Genomic DNA, 25,810 nt, shown 5'->3' on the forward strand with positions numbered 1-25,810 from the left:
ATGATGTTATTTTTTTAAACTCCGCCATTGCCGGTCCCAAGCCCTGGATGGGAAAGGAGGAGTGTTGGGGGTGTTGCTACCCCCGTAAAAGAAAATAGTCTCTGCTATGTTCAAATAGGGTTGGAATGCTCTGCTGTGTGTTCGTAATTAAAATAAGGGTTGAAACGAGTTCACCCCTGCTATGTTTCGTAGTCTCTGTCTGATGCGCTATGTTATCATACTCTTTTACTAGTTCTGCTATGTTAAAATAGGGGTTGAAAAATATGCTCATAAAAGGGAACGAGCTCACACTAAAAATGGACTATGCTCAAATAAGGGTGGAAAAATAGGTCCACTGCTATGTTACATTAAAACGAGTACACCCCTAAAATATGATCGTAAAAGGTAACGACGTTCAAATAGAGTGGAATACACCCCTATTCTCTGCTATGTTCATGGGTGGAATACACCCCCGTAGTCTTATGTATTCTCTGCTAACTTCAAATAGGGGTTGGAAACGAGTTCACCCTTGCTTTATGTATTATCTGCTATGTTCCAATAGGGGTTGAATATTATTTATTCACTGCTATCTTCAATTAAGGTTGAAAAATAAGTCATACTCTTTTACTAGTTCTGCTATGTTAAAATAGGGGTTGAAAACGAGTATACCCTTGTTATGTTATGTGTTCGTAGGGGTTGGAAAAATATGCTCATAAAAGGGAACGAGTTCACCCCTAAAAATGTGCTCATAAAAGACAACGAGTACACCCCCTAAAAAGTGGTCATAAAAGGGAATAAATTCACCCCTAAAATGGAGGTCGTAAAAGAAAGTGGGTTCACGGTTCAAGGTGCTCGATTTCCTAGGGGCTCCTGAGTTGGCCTCTTATGGCCCAGATCGATCCATTTTCTACTACTGGAGTATTTATTTTTTTTATTTCGTTCCTCGTGGCACCACAGTCTCATAAGCGTATTACAAAGACTTCCATCTACGACGCGCTGTAAGGAAGAGACATCTAGATCTACTGCATAATGCAATCATACTGCACGATAATGCAAAGTCACATAAGATGGCTTGTGTATCAATCTACTATGCCGCTGAGGATTGGAAGCACCCAGCAAATTCTCTGGATTTGTCATCATATGATTTTGACCTCATGCCCAAAGTGAAGTAACCACTGTCTGTAAGACGATATGCAACCCGCCTGGATATTGAAAATGCTGTGCGCGAACAGATCAACCGCTTCAGGCACGGTGCAGAGGATAATTCTGCAGATGGTATTCCACGTTTTCCACGAAGATTGCAGCATGCTGTGAACAATGCAGGAGATTGTTTTGAAAGTTTATCGTAATCAAACAAGTCCTTGTAACATCGATAGGGATGTGCACGAATCGAGACATGTCTCGAATCTCGACTTGACTCAACTCGAATATCCATGTTTTACCATCCTCCGTTATCGGCGAAACGAACGAGTTATTAGTATTTAAAGGAGCATCCCTATACCTCAATTTCCTATTTACAGTTCGTTTTGCCGATAACGGAGGATGGTAAAACATGGATATTTAGATAGTTCGCATACTAGTTCCTTTGTAATTCCTTAAACCGCTTGGGATCGGTCCTGTAGTTTGTAAGACAGAGCGTTTCGAAACGTGAATTTTCGAATTTTCGGCGGTTCATAATTCTGAAAGGAGACATTTTTAGTCCCATGTTTATTTTTTTTCTTTCATTTCATATAAGGAATCACCTCCCTAAGTTGTCGATGAAGATGTTACCTGCCACCCTGTATAATACAATTTTAATACGTCATCGATCGTCGAAATATTAGTGGGTTGCTATGATTTACTCCCAATCCTCGCGCATATACATCTTCATGCATGTACATTTTTTGAACGACTGTAGTACTTTCTCGCATGGGCGCTACCTTGGTAGACTCAAGGGGGCAGATCCTCTGAATATTGCTTGAGCCTTTATATTTGTATTAAAATCATCATTGATGTCGCCCATAGATCTAAACAACGCTGAAGTTTGCAACTGCGAATACAGCTACTAAAAGCTACTAGTGTAATGCTATAGAAGAGAAGGGAAACAACAATCCTTTTAAATATTTTTCACAAATACGCCCAGTGGTGCTATTCAGCCGGTTCGCACCGGTTCGGGCGAACCGGTTGTTAAAATATTTCGAGTTCGCAAAACCGTTTGTTATACCGAGATAAACTTAACACACATCACCACACAAACACAAACACAAACACACATACACACATCACTAAACCAAGCGTGAAAGAAAGAAGCCAAACAAAGTATGTGTTTAAACCTGGCAGAACCCATTTTCAGAATTTGAAAATTAAATCATGCAGATCGTTTGTCCACGATTGTTCTCATAAAATTTTCGTTTGTTCAGGATTTATAAACAATTTATACCAAAAACAAAATGAACGGTGGCAACTTTAAGTAGCAGAACCCATGGGCGCCCATGTTGTGGTTTCCAAGGGGGGCAAGTATAAGCGACATTTCAAATATAGTTTCAAATTTTGCTGTAACTAATGTAAAAATTCTATTGAGTTTTCGATAATCCCAAGTATAATTTCCTTTTAGGGGAGGCGAGCGCCCCACCTTGCCCCCAGATGGATGCCCTTGGCAACACCCACTTTTGGCAATCGAAAATAAACCATGCAGATAAGATTTCTATATCTTTTGTATTTCTATTAGCATAGCATGTGTGTGCGTTGCAAATTTCAGCTGGAAGGGCGGATTTGTAGAATACAAATTTTTCATAGCCAAAAACAATTGATTTATTTGAAGAAAATTACTTTGCTCTGTACATACGAGAAGATTAATGGAGGGCGGGGGTAACGGTAATTTTTATTTTAAGTGTCTTTGTTCTTAGAAATTCTTCAGCTACAGGGTTAAACGTACGATCTCTCAGAAGCCACTGATATACGCCATTTTCAGCGGTGTTGCAACTTTATCAATGTTTTTCATATCTCCGAAATGGTTTGAGATATCGAAGTACTGTAAAGGCAAAATAATTTACACATCAATTACAAACCATACAAGTAACTAGATATGTACTTATCTCAGCATTTTTTCAAAATGAAGGCTTTCAGAAAAATAAAATTTTCAAGCCCTGGTAACTTCGTACCTATTCATTCGGAACAAGTCACACCATGACCATGGTATCCAACACTAAAGTACTTTTGATGTGTATTATCCTCTGCATCTATGTTGTGCTCTATGTGCGTTAGAGGCTTCCGAACTTTGGATGCGTGTGATACTATAACATGCTTAGTTTGCAACTTCGAATAATAAAAGTGTATTTTAAGTTTACGTTTGACATGTTGATTTGAAATATTTAATAATCTGACGTAGTGCCATTTAAAAAAACTATAACTTTATATTGGGATGGCAACACTGTTTGTTGGGTCTTTCTGTTTAATACATACAAAGATGTCCCTTTCCTTATAGTTGCTTCGTGCAAAGTTTCGCTTTTCTCTCTCTTTTGGTTGGTCCGTTATAGCGGATGATCAAGATAAATTGTCCACCCTGTATATATTGTCAAATATCATCTAACAAGACATCAATGAGGATTTTAATACACATATGAAGGCTTAAGCAATATTCGGGGGACCGGCCCCCCTTGAACCTAGCAGGACCAGCCTCCATGCACGAAAGTACTACAGTCGTCCAAAAACTGTGAAAATACTATAATGTAACATCCAACGAAGATCTTAAGGGAATGGCTGTGAAGAAAAAGAACATGTATTTTACGAGTTAATAAGGCAATAAATCATGAAGCCTGATTGAAAATTTATTGTTACTGTTTCAATATGGTTAGTTACTCAGTCAGCTTAACTATCCATATTGAAAATACGTATATACACCGTTATTCTGACGTTTCTATTTTCATTTCAAACTTCAACACGGAAGCTTATTAACGTCCACGAAATATTTATATGCACAAAGATCATAAACAGTGAAGGATTTATATGTTGACCGCGTACAGTTTAAAAGATAGGAAAATTAAAAATATGCTTTATATAACACTTGAGACAGACTGTACAATACAATTTATGTAAAACCAGCGCCGTAACTTAGATTTTTTCTGGGGGGAGGGGGCGATCATTAATACTCTTATTTGGACTCCTAGAAAAAGTTGTTTTTCTAATTCTTGGGCTCCCTATTTCCACCTTTCTCTTACTTTTTTGGGCTGCCGGAGTCTGTGGGCCCTCCCGCATGGCAAGGTCTATGGGCCAGTAGTAATGCCCCTGGGCCCTTTCCATACATGCCGAATTAATTAAGGAGACACTATTGACAAATCTCAAAGCCATAGGAATAAATGTTATTCCTAGGGCCATTAATAGTAAAAAGTTTTTACTGAAATGGGCCCACGACTCATTTTTGTTTTATTTACTTTAAGTATACTGTTTTGTTTATGTAATGTAGTGAACCTGTTTGATGCTTTATTTATAATTTCATGTTCGTATCGTATATGGAGTAAGAAAATTTTGTCTTAAAATGGGCTCCCCTCGAACGACGGGGAGCTTCCCTGGGAGGGCTGTTGCTCCTCCTGCCCCCACAAGTTACGGCCCTGAAGCATAGTTTTGTCTTTTGAGTAACACGATTGGTTGTTTATCTGTTTGATAATTGATTGGAATGTGTGCTACTCACTGTAAAAGTTCTGTGCTCTGTAAATACAATTACAATTACGTCAATTCTGTAGAATTTACTTAAGGGGACAAACTACTAAATATTTTTGAAAAACTAATAATTTTTCTTTTGCCTGTTTTTCGTAAGTGGAAAGAGGTAATAACATGTAATTTACCACAATAATAGATAATGTTATTCTACTCCCGAAAATAAGAATCGGAAGAATTTTCAGTGCTGCCATCCATAGAAATTACAGTGTGACCAGAATCTGAATTACTCAAAAATCTAGGTACAGGAAGCGACTAGAAAAATGAACTCAACGGTAATTGATGACTTATCAACCTGTCTATGTTTCTTGTTTACTACTTTTTAAATAATATCTCTATTTATTTTATTAAACTTACATAAATTATTACAAAATAAATAATTTATTAAAAAATAAATAAAAATATTATTTAAAAAGTAGTAAGCAAAGAACATAGTCATAATGATAAGTCATCAATTACTGTTGAGTTCATTTTTCTAGTCACTGCCTTTACCTAGATTTTTGAGTAATTCAAATTCTGATCACACTGTAATTTCTATGGATGGCACCACTGAATATTCTTCCGATTCAAATTTTCGGGTGTAGAATAACATTATCTATTATTGTGGTAAGTTACATTTTATTATCTCTTTCCACTTACGAAAAACGGGTAAAAGAAAAAATACCGGTATTAGTTTTTCAAAAATATTTAGTAGTCTGCCGCCTTAATGATAAAGCTAGAAGTACCGCAAAAAAACCTTTACATAATGAATTCTATCCTTTGTAATCTGTTATGGATAGATATCAGTGTAAATGGTTTATGCAATGCAATTGTAATGAAGTATTAATTCTGAGCTATTGCAACGGTAATGAAATCATTTTAATTGAAGTATATACGAATGCAAATTTAACTAAGAAATGGATGCCAGTTTACTTTCTTAGATTATATAATTCAACCCTCTAATAATATTGTGCGTTGATTGAATTCCTTTCAACACTGAGGTTAGATGAGACAGAACCTGTATTGTCCAAAGTGGGATCCAGCTTGCTACTTGGGTTTCAATAGTCCTGCTCACTGAACGAAAAGTAGTTTTTAAATTCGAGCCGAGCCGAGAAACATAATGACGCATCCCCCTCAATTGTCTATCCGTAGGTGTTCTTCCATGAAGAAAAATCTTTTCGATTAATTTTTACACCCCCTCAAACGTATTTATATAGATTTTTACCCCCCCCCAAATATTTCAATGACGCAGTTTGCGTCATAGCCCCCCCCTGTGGGCACCGCTGCATTACACAATATATTCAATTGATGCGTTTAGTGCATAAGGGATTCAAATTCAGTTATGGTCATTTTGGACATTCCTTAAGATCTCTATCTAAAGCTCCTTTCAGAGCCCAAAAGATTCATGTCCAGATACTGTGAATAGTTCTTATAATAATAATAATAATAATAATAATAATAATAATAATAATAATAATAATAATAATAATAATAATAATAATAATAATTTTTCATGTACTTAAACCTACCGTACAAAGTTCATGTCTCTCCTTCTCACAACTTAGGCGATTGAACTTGCTTTCTTTGTGCTCTGAAGGCCTCAAATATGGTTTGCGTATTGTTGCATCACACCCTTCGTTGACCTCTCGTAGCGCAGAAGAATTCTCATAACTTTTAGATGAAATTAAGATAAAAATTAGGACATAAACTTACAAAACGAGATGAGAAGAGGAAAGCTTTTGCTAAAGTTGGTTTAATAATAGGCGGTACATTTACGTATGGCTCAAATGAACAAGTCTGCAGGATATAATTGCAAAACAATTTGTTCACTCTGTTTACTCAGAAACCTTACATTCTGACTAGAGTAAAACAATTTAAAGGATACAGAAAGATTGTGCTTACCTGGCTCTTAATGTTGCCTTCAAATGACATTATAATAGGAAACCATAACAGCTTGAAGTGAAAAAAGAACAATGAAGGTCAAGGTATTCAAGTTCAAGGATACATAATAAATTAATAATAATTAATACAATTATGCAAAAGAAAGTTGAGTAATTCACTCTAATTTTAATTTAAAGAAAACTATATTGTGAACGATAATAATATGCCAAATTCATTTCTATCTTGAAAGAAGATATAGCTTGAATTCAGTAATTCATTCTGTATCACATCTTTACGTAAGTGTGAGGTTGTGATGAATGAACAAGGAATTGTCTTAGATGGGATTCGATCTAAAGTACCAATGGATTATATTCCCAGCAACACACGCTCCAACAGCGTTAGCCGCAAGGCAACAAATGAGCCAATCACTTCCATTTTACATACTTTCAATGTCACGTTGTTAGTATTAGTTCAAGAAAGTATTGTCCGTCAGAAAACGAATGGACGTGTAAATCTTGAGAACAATTTATTTGTAGGTTGACATCTTGCAGAATACAGTGATGTCAAATTCATAAAACGTACTGAAAACCAGAAATATAATAGAAACCTTGGATGCGGACATTTTCTTTCCCTTCTCAGAGGAGTCGGTTTGTTTGAATCTGCATACCAGGATGCACTGAATTTGCACTTTTTTGAAAACCGCGTACTTTTAGTATCTTTCTGTAAAATATCGCAGATGAATCGGCCAGTTTCTTCAGGTGGCACCAACAGCCTAAATTTAAAAAAATGTTAAAAATACTTTTTGTAAAAAAAAAGAATTAACCCTCAACTGGTGTAGTGAATTTTTAGTGCATACTAAGGACTCCTCCCTGGGACTCCTTTTTAATTATGAATTATTAAAAGGAGCACAATTACTTTTGAAAGACAAACTTGTTTTAATTATACATTGTAGCTATAGGACATAACGCACCATAGATATAATAAAGAAATATAGCAATGTGCATGGATATAACATGCTTAAACCAGTCTGGTATAAGTTTTCTAATGTAAATAAAGATAGCTTTATATATGCCTACACTGATACTGATATGCAAATAATAATAATAAACGAACTCCTCAAAATTATTGTCAATGGAATGTAAAACATTGACAAATTTGTAAAATTTTTGAAGTATATATTAGTATCTCCAATTTTGCAAAGGTCTGTTCTATCTTACTTCTTACTGCATCACTTTCATTTTTTGACGTGAAACGTGTAACATGTAATTAACTTTTTTTCTGTAAATTCAAATTCATACACATTCACATTAGATGGGCCAGGTTTGTCAAGCATATTGAACGAGAAAAAGTTCAATGTCTTCAAAATGTATAAAATATGAACACTGCCGAGCTCTTTCGTGGCTAAGCGGTTAGCGTACTAACCTTTCAAGTGGGAGACCAGGGTTTGATTCTTATCAGTTCGGGTTCCACGTTGATTAGTAGGTTATGTCTCATATAGTCTCGCTGCTGAAAAGGACGTAAAATCTCAAAATGAACTCAACTCATGAACACTGTCCTCGAACAAAATAGTAACACAATTAGTGACGTGTGGTCCCTGGGACTCCACTAACTGCAAGGAAACGTAACAATGACGGTTAGACATCCGAATTCTACAGCTACTTGTAGCCAATTGCAAGCAAGGAAGATACTAGGAGTGGCACGTATTCAAGATCAATCGTCTGCTACAGAGAGAAGAAAAAAAAAATATGTTAGGTGTCCGTGAGACCTCACGTAATCAATTAAGGGTTAAAATATTTACTTTTATGAAATTAGCTTATCGTTACTGCTATTTTTTGTTAGAAAGGTTTATATTTTACGTGCAAAATCTCACCTTGATCGGTCAGTCATTCAACTCCCACCAATGGCTTAAAAGTTGCACAAAAATGTTCCAAAAGTTATTTTCCTTTCATTGTTTTGCAAAATTAAGTTTCAATGTTTGTGTTCCTAGTGAGCGTTTAACTTAAAAAATAGTTCTTTTGCATCTGCAGCTCTAAGCTTATTTGAAACATTGATGAAAATAACCCATAACTCACTATGGGGTAACAGGGGTTGCAGTTCGAGCTTCACTAACTCATACATACTAATGTTATATGTGATAGTGCAGAATCATATCCTTACTCTAATATCATGAATTGCTTTTTGTGTTAATTCTAGCACTAATTCTAGCATGTTCTCTCTCAATAGTAGTGTTGTTAGGATAAATCTATGTTGCACCTCTTGCTCATATACTGCAGGTGCCGCCCCAGTCACCAACTACGAGATTCTTTCTACAGTACGGATATGAGAAAATAAGGAGGTAATAGATTTATCGCTTTTTTAACAGTTTGTTTTAACTTCTCCAAGCTCAAGTGTTTAGTCAGTGGTGGCTCGGTCAGTCTACATGTTGATCAATTAATCATACCAACATTGTCGCTTCTCTTGAAAGTATAGTGCAATGGACATATTGAAGACTTCCTTAAGAAACCTGTTCAGAGAATCGCCTGTATAATACACACAAATGAGCTCTCATTTCGTCATTTGATTGAATCTGTAGACGACAAGATTACCGACCCAAATAAGTTTATAGGTCCAATCTGATCAGTACTTACAATCTACGGAGAGCTGTCATTTATGAGTTTTTAGTCATTTCCAGTAGACTGGGATCTCAGCTTCACAAAGGATTCATTGAGCACCAATCAGACACATTTGCTGAGCATCTGCCAGGTAGTTTCTTCAGGAAAATGCCCCATTGGGATAACTGACAAGAAACCCAGTAAAATTCATCAATCCAGGGGACTGACTACAGCATATAGAGTGTTGCGTTTGTACTTAAGGACAAAAGAACTAGTGGATGAACTTAAAGTCACCGTCCAGTACATCATGTAGAACAGTACGCAATCTCGTTCACTGTGATCCGTAAACCATACTGTGAAGCAGATTGTCATTTGTGCCAAATCATCATGACTTCTGGTATAACGGAAGCAAATTATAAGGAAACACTGATTGCACTGATGCACTGATGCAGAAATTGATGCACTGATTCGTAGAAATGGGTTGTACGCAATGATGAAAAATTTCTGGAAAATTTTGAAACGAAAAATTTTCCGATTCATAAAAACATACTACACTTATTCCTACATCGTTGTTTAGCAGTGATGTGAGGTGGAAATTTTTCTTCTATATTTTTCCGGAAAATTTTCCGTTCTAAACAAATATCAATGATAAAGTAATAATAATTCCTCAGTAATCATAAAATTGATTGAATTCATGTATAGAAATGTAAAAAAGTGAAAGATCGTTTAAAAAATCTGAAAAGTTTCATGGCTCAGACAATTTTCGGTAGTATGTGTAGTGCGTCCAGTAAGAGAACGTCTCTGACAGCTCGCAGTGACATTGCCACTACTCGTGTGTCAAGGTTTTTTTTTTTCAGTGCAACTGTAGTGGCAATTTAATTAATGGTATAAGACAGAGTGATCGTGGTTGGTAATACTGGTATCAAAGTAGGGGCAGCAATGTCCCACCACATGTGGTAAGAAACGTCAGACACCATCTCTTGTTGGCCGTGCTATAGGAACAAGTGAAACAATTTTTCATGAATCGAAAAATTGTCTGTCCTGTATGGAAAAATTAAAAACTTTTTATGAGTCAGAAAATTTTCATCATTTTGAAGCAAAAAGTAAAACAACTTTTTGTGAATCGGAAAGTTTTATTGCTCTGTAGAAACAAGTTAAAGGAATATTCATGGATCGGAAAATTTTAATTGCCATGTTGAAACAAGTGGAAAAACTTTTCATAAGCTGGCAAATTTTGGATATTATGTATAGTGATGTTAGGTGGAAAATTTTCCACAAATTTGAATTCCTGTAGAGGAAAGTTAGCAATAAATTATAATTTTCTAAGTAGCTTTAGGGAACCAGAAAATTTCCTAATATTTCAAGTTGGAAAGTAAAAATTTACATAGTCTCTCTCTCTCTCTCTCTGTGTGTGTGTGTGTATAAAGTGTAGGGAACATACATGGAGTTCGTAGAGAACAAATATCCAATTTCAATTCTTGAAATGTGACAAGAAATCGAAAAGAAACATTTGTGAATTTATCAAATATTTCAAAAACAGAAAATTCCACTATTTCTTCACATATAGGCCTGCCTATGTAATGAAATAACTACATTAAAGTTAATCATGAAGATTATTTATGTAACAGAAAATGAGAAGAAATGCTTTGATTTTATTGTGTTTAATACTCGTAAATCATAATTTCAATATTGGAATTTTGTATAATCAACATCTTAGAGCAGATATTTGTATTGTAAAACTACCATTATTATGTATAAAATGTATTAGAAATAATAACGATTTGATAGAAGAAGGATATATATATATATATATATATATATATATATATATAATTTTGTAAATTAAAATGAAATTTCTTGTTGTGTTTAGAACGCAGCGCTAATAGTGCAGCTTCTTACGTTTTTTTAAAAATTATTTTATTGGAAGAATAACTACACAAATCAGCTTCCGTATTAGTTATTTCACTTTCTCTTCTGAATGACTATGAATAAATAAATGTTTATTTTCAGGAAATGGTCAGTATTTGTTTTCATGAGTTTCTTAAAATCGAATTTTGGGTAGTCAAAAATTTACAGTGGGCACTTTATATTATCTTTACTTATTTATACATGTTGCGGTATGCAAATCTAGGAAAGTAGCAAAGCTATGAGAAAACTTCGTCATACGCTTATTGAACTGACAAAATATAATTTTGTGAGATCAAAGGTGGTTTGAAGTTTTTGAAACCTTTTTGAGAAAATGAAGAATCGTTAGATTTTCACTTCATGAAACTTTTTAAGACAATATTTATTACCAATAAATTTTAAGGCTAAACAACGATGTAGGAATAAGTAGAGAATGTTTTTATGAATCGGAAAATATTCATCCCACTTTTAATAAATTTAAATTTTAAATAATAGAATGGAATATTTCTACTCTACGAACTCCATGTATGTTCTCTGCACTTTACACACACACACAACGGAGGGGGAGAGAGAAAGAGAGAGAAAAAAAGAGAGAGTTGAATTTAGTTGATTTTGAGTTTAACATCCCTTTCAGCAGCGAAGCTATGAGACGGGACCTACTGATTAACGTGGAATCCGAACTACATGAGCTCCCGCCGGGAAACGAAGCCAGGTCTCCCATGCCAAAAGTGCGTATGCTAACCGCTTAGTAACGAAGGAGCTAGCAAAAAAAGAGAGAGAAAAACACTATGTAAATTTTTACTTCCCAACTTGAAATATTAAAAAATTTTCCGGTTCCCGAAAGCTAATTGCAAAATTATAACTTGTTGCTGACTAACTTTCCTCTACAGGAATTAAATTTTATTGCTCAATGTGCAGTTAAATGTAGTGGAAAATTTTCCGCCTAACATCACTATATATAATATCCAAAATTGTCCGGCTTATGAAAAGCTATTTCCACTTGTTTCTATATCATAATGAAAATTTTCCGATCTATGAAAATCCCTTTCACTTGTTTCTACAGAAGAATAAAAGTTTCCGATTCACAAAAAGTTGTTTTACTTTTTGCTTCAAAATGATGATAATTTTCCGTCTCATAAAAAGTTTTTAATTTTTCCATACAGGACAGACAATTTTTCGATTCATGAAAAATTGTTTCACTTGTTCCTACATAGTACTGAAAATTGTCTGAGCCCTGAAAATTTTCAGATTCTTTAAACGATCTTTCACTTTTTAACATTTCTATACATGTATTCAATCAATTTTATGATTACTTAGAAATTGTTACTTCATTACTAATATTTTTGTGGAACGGAAAATTTTCCGGAAAAATATAGTTAAAAATTTTCCGGAAAATTTTCCACCTCACATCACTAGTTGTACGATCATCTCGAGATTCTACTTAGATCACTGTTGACTGGCCAAGAAGTTGGAGGCAAGACAAATGACCCCATCTGGTGATCGCGTACCGTTATGTGAGTTTGTCGTTCCTGAATTCAGTTTACATGCGACAAACTATGTTGATATCATGAAATGGTCAATATGTACACTGGCAGAGCCACCACTCACTAAAACCTTGAGCTTGGAGAAGTTAAAATAAAATGGAAGACAGCCCCATAAGCTGTTCAATCTATTACATCCTTACTATACTGTAAAAAGTATGTAGTTGGTGACTGGGGCGGCATCTGCGGTATGTAGACAAGAAGCGCGGCTTGGATTTATCCTAAGAACACTACAATCGAAAGAGAATATATATATATATATATATATATATATATATATATATATATATATATATATATATATATATATATATATATATATATATATATATATACACTACACTATCACATACAACGTTAGTATGTACGGGTGGGCGAAACAACTCGAACTGCATCCCCTCTTCCCTTCCCTAGTAATCTGATTTATTTTCACCAACCAACGTTTCAAATAAGGGCAGAGCTGCGAATGCAAAAGATTTGTTTCTTACTCAATTAACCATTCACAAGAAACAGAAACATTTATAATTAATTTTATAAAACAATGAAAGTAAATAACTTTTTAAGTACATTTGTCGAACTTTTAAGCCATTGGTGGCAGCTGAATGCCTGACCGATCGCGATCAAGTTGATTTTTTTTTTTCACGTAAAATGTATACCTACCTTTCTAACGAAAATGCCGCTATGGATAAGGTTATTTCATAACTATTATTATTATTATTATTATTATTATTATTATTATTATTATTATTATTATTATTATTATTATTATTATTATTATTTACAATTGTGCATTTTATAATAAATTTTGAAATTTTAGGCTGTTGGAAGAAACCGACCAATCCACCTGCGATTTCCCACACGTTATGTGAAGACCATTTTGTAGAAACAAGTAAGAGTAAGCTGATTTTAAAAAAAGTGTAAATTCGATACATCCTAGTGTGTAAGTAATACAATTTCTAAATCAATGTTGTATTCTGTATCGCTTCTTATTTCATATTTGTAGACATGGGTGTCTCTGGCGGGACTAGGGTTGGGGGGACGAGGGAGACACATCCCCCCAATATTTTGAAGTACAAAATATTCAATATTTTATTTTAATTTAATTTATTACCTAACGACAGAATAATAATTATATTTATTTGGAATAGAATATTTAGACTATGAAAAGATTATAACAGACTTCTTGATATACCTTAGGCGGTCCGTGAATGTAAGCAGAAAGGTAACAAATGGAATCGAAGATAATAAGCAGGTTGGGCTAGGTAGTACCGTTTAAATCACTTTCTATGATGTCCCCTCCTCCAAATTTTACATGCAAGAGACGCCAGTGTGTGTAAGCCAATTAGGGGGTGAGAGCTAAGAACATTTAAAAACAACTCTATGAAATCTGCATTTTTCTCAAAATAGACCCGGTATCAATGATCGAACTTTGCAGAATAGTTTTGGTAACAAAAATATTAAAGAAAAATATTTGGATTTAAAAGTTGAAGTCTATGGCCAGCTGGGGGCCGCGGTGGCTCAGTGGTAGAGCGTTCACCTCTGATGCATGGGGTCCTTGGTTCGATAACAGCTCGCGCTAAGTGAACTTTGTGGTGGCCAAATACCGTGTGTGTGGGTTTTCTGGGGTTTTCCCGTTTCGTCCCACTTGTTTCATTCCACCATTTCATTCATTTCTCATCATCATCGTCTCCTTTAGCCTAACCGGCAAAAACGTGGGATATAAAACTTAAAGATTTCATTTCTATGTCCAGCTACTATCTTTCTGTTACGTATGGAGTTAAAACAAATAGCAGTGTCATGTGTACATTACATGAAGGAGTGTGGTTTGTACGGCGTGATATTTTCTCAATTATTATTGAAACTGGAAGTGGTCGTAGAATTCTACCACTTCCGATTTTAGTAGTAGAGATATTATAGTGCAGATGCAATATATTCTTGGCACGCTTAACTGATTGCAGAAAAATGGTTATCTCTATTACCGTTTTCACTCTATAGATTTCACCGTCAAAATTGGAGGTGATTGATTTCTACTACTTCGGTTTTAATATAGATATTATCTTTGGCCACTTAATCGATTGTAGAAAATCGATTCTCGCTGTTATAGGTTTTACTGTATAACGATGAGCATTAAAATCAGAAATCGTTAATTTCTACCACTTGCGGTTTGAATATGAGATGAAAAGAGAAAATGTTACGTATTCTTAGAACGCTAAGTCGATTCCATAAGACTGCCACTTGCTATCTCGTATTGTTTTGCGTTATTTAGATCAACATTGAAACCGAAAGCTGTAATAGTTTTCTATCATTTCAGATTTTAGTAGTTAGTTAAAATGAATATGAGATGTATTCGTGGTATGTTTAATCAGTTCCAGAAAATCATTTCTCGCTATCTATCACCGCTCTTACTCTATAGTGGTAAACGTAAAACAAGAAGGTTGATTTTACCACTTCCTGTTTGAATAACTTCTGAATCAAAGAACTTTTGATCTTTGACATCCTGACTAAGTTTGAGTGCTGATTTATCAAGTAATTCAGTTCTTGAGATCTTTTGTCTTCCGGACGAACGGTCGAACATACGAACATGGTAAATACAGAGGGCGCATCTGGTATTTGAGAACATACATTATAAGTGACATAATATCCTATACATCATAGTTACAAACCATTTCTTTTGCAGGTTAACGTGGAAAAACTTTGAGCAATTCAGGAAATGAAGAGACATGCTGTCATCATCTCTAATTCAGAGAATGCTGCATTCCTGAATTTCGCACGGTCTTTCATCTTTAAAGTTAGGAAAGAACTAGAGGCTGTCAAGGGCGATGTGGCCACCGTTTTTCCCACAGGAAGCAACATTGTCGGCGCTCGGACAGTATCAGGAAGCCGCATTTCTTTCATTTCGTTCAAGATAACATTCATGAAGATCCTGAAAAAACAAAAATCACGCTGGTCCACACTAGAGGGTTGAAGGTGATGAGCAAGCATACGGCGGATGGTTCATGAGAACTTTCGTTACAAGTCGTAAATGATGTGAAGAATACAGTTCTAGACCCACTGACCAGAGACAAGCGCTTCCCAAACAAGTTAAAATTTTCGGTGGAGCAAGGAATGCTCTGGATTTTCTGGATGAGAGAGAGAGAGAGTGAAACAGAAACATATATTTGTTCAGACTTAGACGATCGGTTGCTGTGTTAAAGCCACGAAGAAACTTCGTCCGTCCTGCAGATCAAATTTCCAATTCAATTTGCCTGCAAAAAAAAAGGAAACTTAAGGCTTTACTTTTGAATAATACTTTTCTTTAACACCGTGGGGTTCATAGTAGAATTGTCAAAAATATTGCCCTACGAAATTAGTGGCGGTATTGGTCAAGTGCTATATATGGAGCATTGGACTTCATGGTTCAGAGACTTGGACATTACGGAAGTTAGAGAAGAAATATTTAGAGAGCTTTGAAATGTGGTGTTGGAGGAATGGAGAAGATAAAATGCACAGAAAGAGTAACAAACGAAGACGTTTTAAAACGAATAGGAGAGAAGAGGACGCTTCTAGCCACCATCCTTCGTAGAAAGGCCAGTTGGATTGGACCCATCTTACGAAGAAATTGTCTTCTTCATACCGCCATAGAAGAAAAGATGAAAGGAAAGAAAGGAGTAGGGAGAAGAACACAACCGATCGATGACTTGAAAATTAGAAGATAATATTGGGAGTTAAAAGAGGAAGCTGAAAATCGAGAAAGATGAAAGAAACATTTCCAGGCTGAAACTGAAAACTAAGAAGAAGAAGAAAGGAAGAAAAATCTATTTGGGCCTGGGCCTAGGCAGACTTAATAACGATTATTCTCAAGTACCGAAACTTTTGTATTTTGCATACCGAAATATTGACTTCAAAATATATCATAGATCCTTATCGAAATACAGTCATACTGAAATATCGAAGTTCCAAAATACTGAACCATATCAAAGTACGAAAAATACCGGGGAAAATTAGAATCATTGTCGGAATACATAGTTATATCAAAGTTTTCTCTTTCTAAACTGAAGTAAAGCGTTTCGATAAATTTATCTCTTTAATACAGAATAATAGAAGCACGTTTGATTCTCTGTGAGAGTTTCCGTAGTTCGAATGCGACGTTAAAGTGTTGATTCATATCTCATAAAACTTCCTTGCTGAAAAGGATGTTAAACATAAGACAAACAAGAATTTCCTCACAATAAAACAAGCCAAAGGCAAACGAAATTTCAAGGGCTAGTAATTGGTTGATTGTATTCGAGTTTAGGGTCCCATTTCAGCAGTGAGACTATGTGAGACATGGACGTACAATTTAAAGTGGAACCCGAACCATCATAATACGTTCAAATTTCGCGGCTTTCTCACCAGAAATCATACCTGGGATCCTGATAACGAAAGACATGCACGTTAGCCACTATACCAACGAAGAAGGCTTCAGGGGCTAGTAAATTGTATGAGATCTTTCGTCAAAGTAATTGTTTCTAGTTGATACAAGTTTGAGTGTTTCCCAGAAAGACTATGCTTAATTCATTACGATAGGCCTATATAAAAATGAACAGAAACAACAACATACTGCGTATGTGCAATGAAATAGGTGCAAGGGTGGTTTCGAGACGAGACAAGAAGACTTTAGACAGTGCCGGTCTCAACTCGATTGAAAAATATCTGACTCAATCTCGATCTCGTCTTGAGTTGAAAATCACCGCCGCCTTGTTCTTGTTCTCGATAAACACACGCTTGTCACGATCTCGGTTCCGGTCTCGATAGTCTCAAGGGGACAGGGTGGTTCAGTGATAGAGCGCTTATCACTGATGCGTGGAGTCCCTGGTTCGATACCTGGCGAAGTAAGTTTGTAGTGTACAATATTGTTCAGGGTGTTCCCGTTTCCTCCTAATTCTCATTCCACCAATTTTTCCGTGAACATTCACTTACTTAATCGTCCATCTCTGTTAGCTTGAAGGGTATGATTGTTGGGACGTTAAATTGAAAGAAAGATTTCTATAGTCTCGAAATAAACTGTGAAGAAATAAATTGATAGATTACTCCTACAATATGTCTTGTTTCGCAACTCTAAGTTTAGCTCACACTTTATAATAACTAGACATCAATTTTTTAAGCGAATGTATATTTTGTTTGATTATATGCGTCTCTGTTGAATTTAACAGGGGTTTCTAACAACAATAATACAGCTCGAATTTGAAGTTTTATACTGCATATAAATAATTTTTCAAAGATTAGAGCATATAGGGCTATTAGTTCTCAAGTTCATATTCAGCATATTATATAAGTTTTATGTTAGATATGCTTATAGGATGGAATATCTTCAGCTTTAGTTTATATTTGCAATGCATTTACATGTCAATGCATAGGAGGATGGAAGAATGCCTAATTTATGGAGGACGAATAATGTTGGCCGATCAGCAGAATAAAGACGCTTACAGTTGCCGAGACTTTAAGACAAATCTGAGAATTATAAAAACACTGTAATAGTGTCGACATCAATTGAGAAAAACGAGACGCCAGAAATGCTGCTTAGCTGTAATTGAGGTTCGGCATGAGCTCCAGTCAGTTTCTGGTAAATTCGGACACTGTGAAAAAGAAATTGGCGGATGTTATTGTCTGAAACTCTGATTATAAAACAATAAAAGCTATGGGAAAATACATTTAAAGGTTAGATTTCAACTTGCCAGAAATTATACATACTAAACTTGCTCCTCTATATAAATATTGTCCAGTAACATCTATTGAGATTGTGGAGTCATTTTCTGGCTACAAATCTCACAAACTGACAGCAAAAAATGTAGAGATATATACATATTGTGGTATACTGTGAGGCTAATTACGGGAAGGAGAAAATCCTTAAAAACGAAAAGTTTTTATTTTATTCTATTTATTTATTTATTTATTTATCTCTTTTACAATGGAAACGTGTATAAAAGTGAGGCTTATATTATTTCGTGTAAAGAAACTGCACTATATGAAGAAAAACAACTAGAGATCTTGTTCTCATATCACTGTATTTATTTTAATCTCATAATTTGTGTATGTTTTTAAAAGTTAGAAGTATATAAACAATAAATATGATAAAAGTAAATTCTGAAGGGAAGTCCCTAAAAGGTAACGTACACTTTCGAAATGATATTTCACCTACAAAACTTTGCCACAACTTTATTGCATGTTTGGAAATGCTCCCTTTTTATTGCAATGTTAGTGCATATTAAGTCATATTTTAACACATTTAACAGCATAGTTGCATGCATATTTATGAATTTTAAGTGCATAAAAGTCCGTTGTCTAATAATAACACAGATTTTTTAAAATTTATGGTCCAGCAGCTATTGAATTAATCTTTGTTGCGCGTGATCTCGGGTTGGATCTCAAACGACTTAGATTCGAACTAAGATATCTCAAGTATGGCAGTTTGAGGTTGTCATTGATTCACAGTTCTACATTAATTTCGCAACAACCCAAAATCTCTCACGATTTCCCAATCTTTTACCAGTCTACGCTCACCTTAAAATTCACGGAACCTAGAAGTACAAGAAAAATACTCTGTAGAATATAGACACAAAACAATCAAATATTTTTACACTCAGAAAATTGATTCACGGGCTATATATATAGTCTTAATGCTAAAAATGAGTCAAATTTCCCTTTAATCGAATCTAAGAACTCATTCTTGTTTCACCCAGATGTATAGTGAGAAATGACATAAGTTACTCAAAGCTTCATCTGGAATTTAAGAAAATTTATTTTTTACTCACGAAAAATTGTTAACCGTAACAGTTTAGCCTGATACAAATAGAGCTCCTTCTTGGCTAAGCTTTTAGCGTCCGCGCCTTTTGCGTGGGAGACCCGGGTTTGATTCCCGACGGGAGCTCATATGGTTCAAATTGCTTGTTAATCAGTAGGTCCATGTCTCATATAGCCTCACTGCTGAAAGGTTCAATAAACTCAAAACCAATTGAACTCAACTGATAGAAATATTTCTTGGCCTACATAACTTCCCTCAAGATTCGTCACCAGTGGGTCGCGACTTATGTGTTGAGATTCACTTCAATATTGGCTATATGTATTAATATTTTTTCTAATATTCTATGACCTTGTATGTAATACTGCTCATAATTTAATAACTATTTGTTTTTAAAAATTCTTTCAAATTAAATTTCCTTGTTTTGAATAGTTTCTGGTGGTGACATAACCTCTATGAGATTCTAATTCATTTAGCACGCTCCTATGGTTTAACTGTCAGAAACGCTCAAACACTATAAATTTGTAGCGAAAATGAATTTCTATTCGAATGACCGACGTAAAATGTAGTTAAAACAAACACACAGCCTACAAGAAATTCCTCGCTTCCATTATAATGGACAATCATAAAGAATGAATTTTAAAAATGCTGAGAACCTTGTGGTATAACTTCAATGTTCTCTTTTACGAGTACGATGCTCAAACATCAAGTTTTGTATCACAAACTGCTTTAAAGCCTTTGGCAGAAGTACTACACTACGAGAACACCAGTACATAAATGTGGGAAATAGCGATTTCTTTCCTGCAATGTTTCCTCAGGAGGACAGGACTTCGTGTGAATGCGTATATGTTTCTTCTCTCGCTCTCTGCTTGTGTATGTCCTATATGTATATGCATGTGTGTGTGAGAGAGAGAGAGAAAAAGAGAGAGAGAGAGAGCTAAAAGTTGGGAGAGAATGAAAGAGAGGTGGAAGGAGAAGCAAAACGAGATTCTAATTTTGGCCTCTCGAACTCTCTTGAAGTCTAGTCAGAGTTCCCATCTAAAATTATCGCTTTCTCCCCCTTTCCCAACACAGAGTGTATCTGTGGACTGCTTACGTCATGTTCGCTGCTGTCACCTATGTTCCATATATCACACATGTGCGACCCACAATTCCGAATTTTCATCCTGACGTTTCTGTTTTCGTATTATTATTATTACTCTTTCCTTCTTAAACTATTACTTTAAAAAACGTTAATTATCTTTCTCCTTCTTTGAAATAAATAAAAGTCATTGAGAAAGAACCCGCCGAAACACATTCATTTCCTTTATATTTCTGTTAGTGTTAACAAAATGCAGGCATAAGCAGTGATTCATCTACACCCCCTAACACCCCAGCACCCCCTTAAGATTTTCGGAAGACCCCCGGAAATAAATTCTTTACATCTCCCAACTAGGGGGGTGCAATATTAGAAAGATTCATTCTCGTTCTGCCTAAAGCCCTCCAGGACTTTGTAGTAAATATTTTAAATTATCTTTAGGCAGAACAGGAATTTCCTTTCTGCCTAATCTTTGGAGACAGGGAATTCTATGCGAGGAGGAAATTTTTAGGGAAAAGCTTGACTCCTAGCGTGTTTGTATGCAGATCGGAACTCATGTGTAAAATGGCTTTAGTAACGACCGCGGAAACTAAATCCAAGCGGTCAAAATGCAAGGAAAATTCACGAGTACAAAATCCAAAGGACAAAATCACAGGAGTATATATTGGATATGCACACCCTATTTGATTATTTTTCCCCTTCAATTGTCATATATTCTAAAATGTTATCTGTATTTTTTTCAACTGAAATAACTTTTTCTTTCTTTTAAAATGCTGAAAACTCATAAAATGCGTAAAAATGTTATAATAGAAGGGAAGATTAGCTTTAATTACTTTCACACATACCCATATGAAAAGTTCTGGGTATTTCTACTTAATTATACCTTTAATACATTTGAAATACGTATGGCATATTACAGTAAGACAATTCATTTTAATTACGAAAAATAGCTGTGAGGCTATTTGATTTTTTTAAAAAAGTCGTTTTTGTGTGGTAGAATGTAGCAGTCTTTTATTTTGAGTAATTTATATATTTTTTTTAATTCTGAAATACTGATCAAGATTTTTTTTTAAGCAAAGATCAAAATTTGAAATATATACTTACTATAAGAGTGTTACGTCTTTTAATGGGTTTTCAGCATTTTAAAAAAATGTTATTTCCGTAAAATGAAGAATTTCAGATAACATTTTAGATGCATAATAGTTGAAGAAAAAAATAATCATTATTTTATCAATCTGCGCCTATGATTCTGTCGCTTGAATTTAGTCCGTTTCGTCTGAATTTTCCTTGGGGTTTGTCCTCTTGAATTTTGTTCTATATTCGTAATAATCTGTTTGGTAATTCTAACAGAGGCTGTGTTCAAGTTTCATCATAAATTTTAGATGTTATTCTTCTTGTTCTTCTCGGAAAAATTACGAGGATACTGTTCTTTATCAGCAGTGTTATTCATATCTACTTTGGTAAAGATGAATGTGATTAAAAAAAAAAAAATCTGCGGGCAAATGTAAAATGGATTGACTCAGTTGCAAGAAAGTCGTTTGACATTGTAACTGAAACGAACATAAAATAAACTTAATTCGGTATAATATCAAATTATTTCACATCAAGATTTCATTCACTTTTTCAGCAGTTCATCTCTAATATGTGCAGTACGTAAAAGGTGCCGCAGTTCAAATCCTCAAGACATGTTTGTTCATATAATAAGTAAACAATTCAAGAGGATGCATAAGGCGACTCTTAAGAAATAATGTTAATGTTCAACATCACAACTCCTTTTTCGGCATCACCTTATCATCTGATTTGTCTTATATACATAGTTCTATACTATATGCAATGTATCAGATATACTTCTATTTTCATGTGTATATTGTCAATGTAAATAGAAGCAAGACAAAATATCAATATCAAAATTGAAATACTTGATTTTTTTTTTTTTTTTTGTAATTTCAATCAAATCAAAAGGTCAGATAATCGGGGATAAGGGCCGTCTTACGCATCATTTGGATTGTTAACTTAATATATGGCCAAACATGTCTTGAGGATGTGAACTGTGGCAGTGGCGGTTTTACGTACTGCGAGCAATGGCGGTTTTAGCGGGTAGGCCGGGTAGACACAGGCCTACCCAAAAAGTTTGAAAAATATATACATACTAAAAAAATACAATAAAGAGTAAACATCTTTTCCACTTTCTTATATTAATGGTAAATAATTATTTAATAAACATCAACCATTACTGCAAAAGTAACTTCATATTGTCACTAATCAATCAAATGTGCATATGTATTCATACGCGAGGGAGCGGGCCTACCCAACATTAAAATCCTAAAGTCGCCTCTGACTGCGAGCCTTAGCATGTTGGAGGTGAACTACTGGAAAACTGAATAAAATTATGTTGTGGAACGACTTGTTACTAGACCGAAGTAAGTTTGTTTTATCTTCGTTTCAGCTACAATGTCAAACGGCTTTCTTGCAACTGAGTCAATCAATTTTACATTTCTCTGCAGGTAGCTCTTTTTGTTTTTTAAAAAATCACATTCATTTTTACTGAAATAGATGTGAATAACGCTGTTAATAACAGAACTGTATCTAGTCATTTTTCCTAGAAGAACAAGTAGAATAACATCTAAAATTTATGATAAAACAAAGAAATAGTTATTCTTCTTACAGAATCTGTTACAGTTACTAAAGAAAAATTCTCTTGAAGAAATCCCTCCCTGGACAGAATTCCTCGTCTCGAAAGATTAGGCAGAACGGGAATTCCATTAAAAGATCATTTAAAATATTTTCTACAAAGTGCTGGAGGGCCTTTAGGCAGAACGGGAACACACCATTAAAAATCTTGCTATTTTGGTTTTTAAAAGATTTTGCGTTCTTGTTTTTAAGTGCCAATAGAATAAAACAAATTACTTTCGACAAGATAAATTTTCAAGCATAGCACGGAACACAAGATTGAATGGAAATCAAGCTTTACAAGGCTGTAATCTTCACAACAACGTTTGATTAATCAATTGCCAACGATTTCATCTCGACGTCACATCAAGCATGAGAAAAAATGAAATGAAATCTTTGAGTTTTACGTCCCACGTTTATGCCGGTTAGGCTAAAGGAGACGGTGATGATGAGTAATGAATGAAATGGTGGAATGAAGAAAGTGGGAGGAAACGGGAGAACCCCGAGAAAACCCACGCACACGGTGTTTGTCCACCACAAAGTTCACTTGGCGGGGCTCAGATCGAACCCGGGACCCCAAGCACCAGGGGTGAACGCTCTACCACTGAGCCACCGCGGCCCCATCAAGCACGAGAAAGTCGACTCTAATAGGCTCTGGCTGAGGAAGGAAATCCAATGCAATCGTTCGTTGCATCAACGAATTTTAAAATTTGTAAAAAAAAAGCGATATTGCACCCCCCAGATTTTTTGAACACCCCCTAAGTTCAAAATTCTAGATAAATCTCTGCGCATTAGGAGTCATATTAAGAAAGTCAACCTGCAAGACCACTAAACGCTATAGTTTCTGCTGTCGGAAGTCTTATAGAACGGTTATGTCGTTCCCTCCGTCCGTTTGTCTATCGACAGGTACCAGAACAACAATGCTAAGAGATATCGAGAAACTGTTTTTAGCAATCGATTCAGTGTCCGAAGAATACGTGTCATCTCTTCCATAAACCTTTATTCAAACCGAAAGTATTTCAAATTAATTATTTCCGTTTTCAAAGTAGGCTATATAACCATTGAACAAAAACGGCAACAAATAGCGAGTAGCAGTTTCTTGCAAACGTTTCAGTATCTCAAAGCAACATATAATGACTATGGCTCTACCCAAACCGGAAGTGCTTGAAATTTACTACTATTTCCGGTTTCAATGCTAATTTACATAGAGTAAAAACGGTAAAAGGCATCAAGAAGCGGTTTGTTGAGTCGCACCAGGGTCTCAAGTTCCTTTTTCTCTTTTAATCCTCTATTCAGAATGAAAGTGTTTAAATTAACCATTTCCGATTTCAACGTTCATCGCCTAAGAACGAAAACAGTAACATATAGCAAGATTTTTTTTTGCAAACGATTCAGTGTCTCAAGGGAACATACTATTCCTAGTCGCAATACTATATGAATACTTGAAAACTGGAAGGAGTTGAAGTTTACTGATACTTCCAATTTTTCCAATACTGATCTCCATCCAGCAAATACGAACCAACATGTCGAGAAACATTTTTTTGGTAATCAATTCAGCATCTCAAGAATTTGTGCTATCTTCTTCGTTAACCCTCTATTCAAACCCGAAGTGGTAGAAATGAACTTTTTACGGTTTCAACATTGGTCATCATATAACAAAACTAGTAATACATTGTAGATAGCGAGAAGCAGTTATGTGCAGATATAGTGTCTCAAGAGAACATATCACCACTATTTGTAAGTCTCCTGAAACTACAAGTGTTTGAAATTTAATAGTACTTCCTTTTTCAATACTTATTTTTACAAAGCAAAAACTCTAAGTTATATCGAAATATGAAACGGTTCTTTGACGCAGATTCAAAGTCCCAGGAAAGAATTTTGTCTCGGCTTTTACCTATCTGTTCAAATTGAAAGTGATGAAAATGTGAGATTTCCAGTTACAACACTAATCGTATAACGAATAAAATAAAAATAGATAGACAAGCAGTTTTTTAACGAACTTAAAAAGTTCGTTACGAAATTCTCTATGCCTCTGTGTGTGTGTGTTATTTGCGATTGTTTTCAATTTTGAGCCATCCATTCGATAGAGCATCAAAAACTATCTCAAAGAAGTGCTGGAATTTTTGGCGTCATTCTTACCGTTCCCAAGATATTGGCCAAAACGTTCCGATTTTGGGAGATTTAAGGAGACATATCTCGGTAACCGTAAGTCATACAGAGATATTGGTGTTGATCAATATCTAAGAGGATGGTGAACACTTTCATACCAAATAGTAACCTGTAGCCAGTAGATAAACTGGTTTGTTATGAATTCAGTGTTGCAAGAATATGGATACCTCTGATTTTATTCCTTTATTGCAACCGAAAGTGATAGACACCAATTACAACTTCCGGTTTCATCATTGATGTCCATAGAACTTTGGTGAATGCGGCATTGAACCTGCGGGTCCCATAGGGAAAAGTGCAAAAGCAGCAAGAGATAGCGAGCGGGTAATGGCTTTTTGATAAGGATTCTGAGTTCGAGGAACAAGTTCTATTTTTTTTTATCTTATTCCTCTATTCATGTAATTTTAGATATACATTACCTACTCTAAGTTTGAGTATTAAATTTATGCAGTTTGGAAGTTTCCCATAGTTTCACACTGTAAAACGAAACTCACTCGTTTATTTTCAGTTTCTCCCTCAAATAGAGTAAATTTCGCTTTTCTGTACACTTCGTTAGCAGAATTATAATAAT

The 25,810-nt window shown here is 35.1% G+C and overlaps 1 long non-coding RNA gene across 2 annotated transcripts in view; it reads right to left on the minus strand.

Moving 5' to 3' along the window:
- The window catches only part of LOC145680972 (uncharacterized), a 405,154-nt gene that overhangs the window by 25,362 nt on the left and 353,982 nt on the right, over window positions 1-25,810 (minus strand). The window contains exon 3 of one of the 2 annotated variants that reach the window (XR_014130703.1): window positions 6,180-6,321. This is a non-coding gene — a long non-coding RNA (uncharacterized LOC145680972). Of the gene's footprint in view, window positions 1-6,179; window positions 6,517-25,810 lie in introns of those variants that run through there. The other variant, XR_014130704.1, reaches the window with a different exon arrangement.

Source organism: Thermobia domestica, chromosome 3 (genome assembly GCF_964235325.1).
Source record: "Thermobia domestica chromosome 3, izTheDome1.hap1.1, whole genome shotgun sequence".
Taxonomy (NCBI): Eukaryota; Metazoa; Arthropoda; class Insecta; order Zygentoma; family Lepismatidae; genus Thermobia; species Thermobia domestica.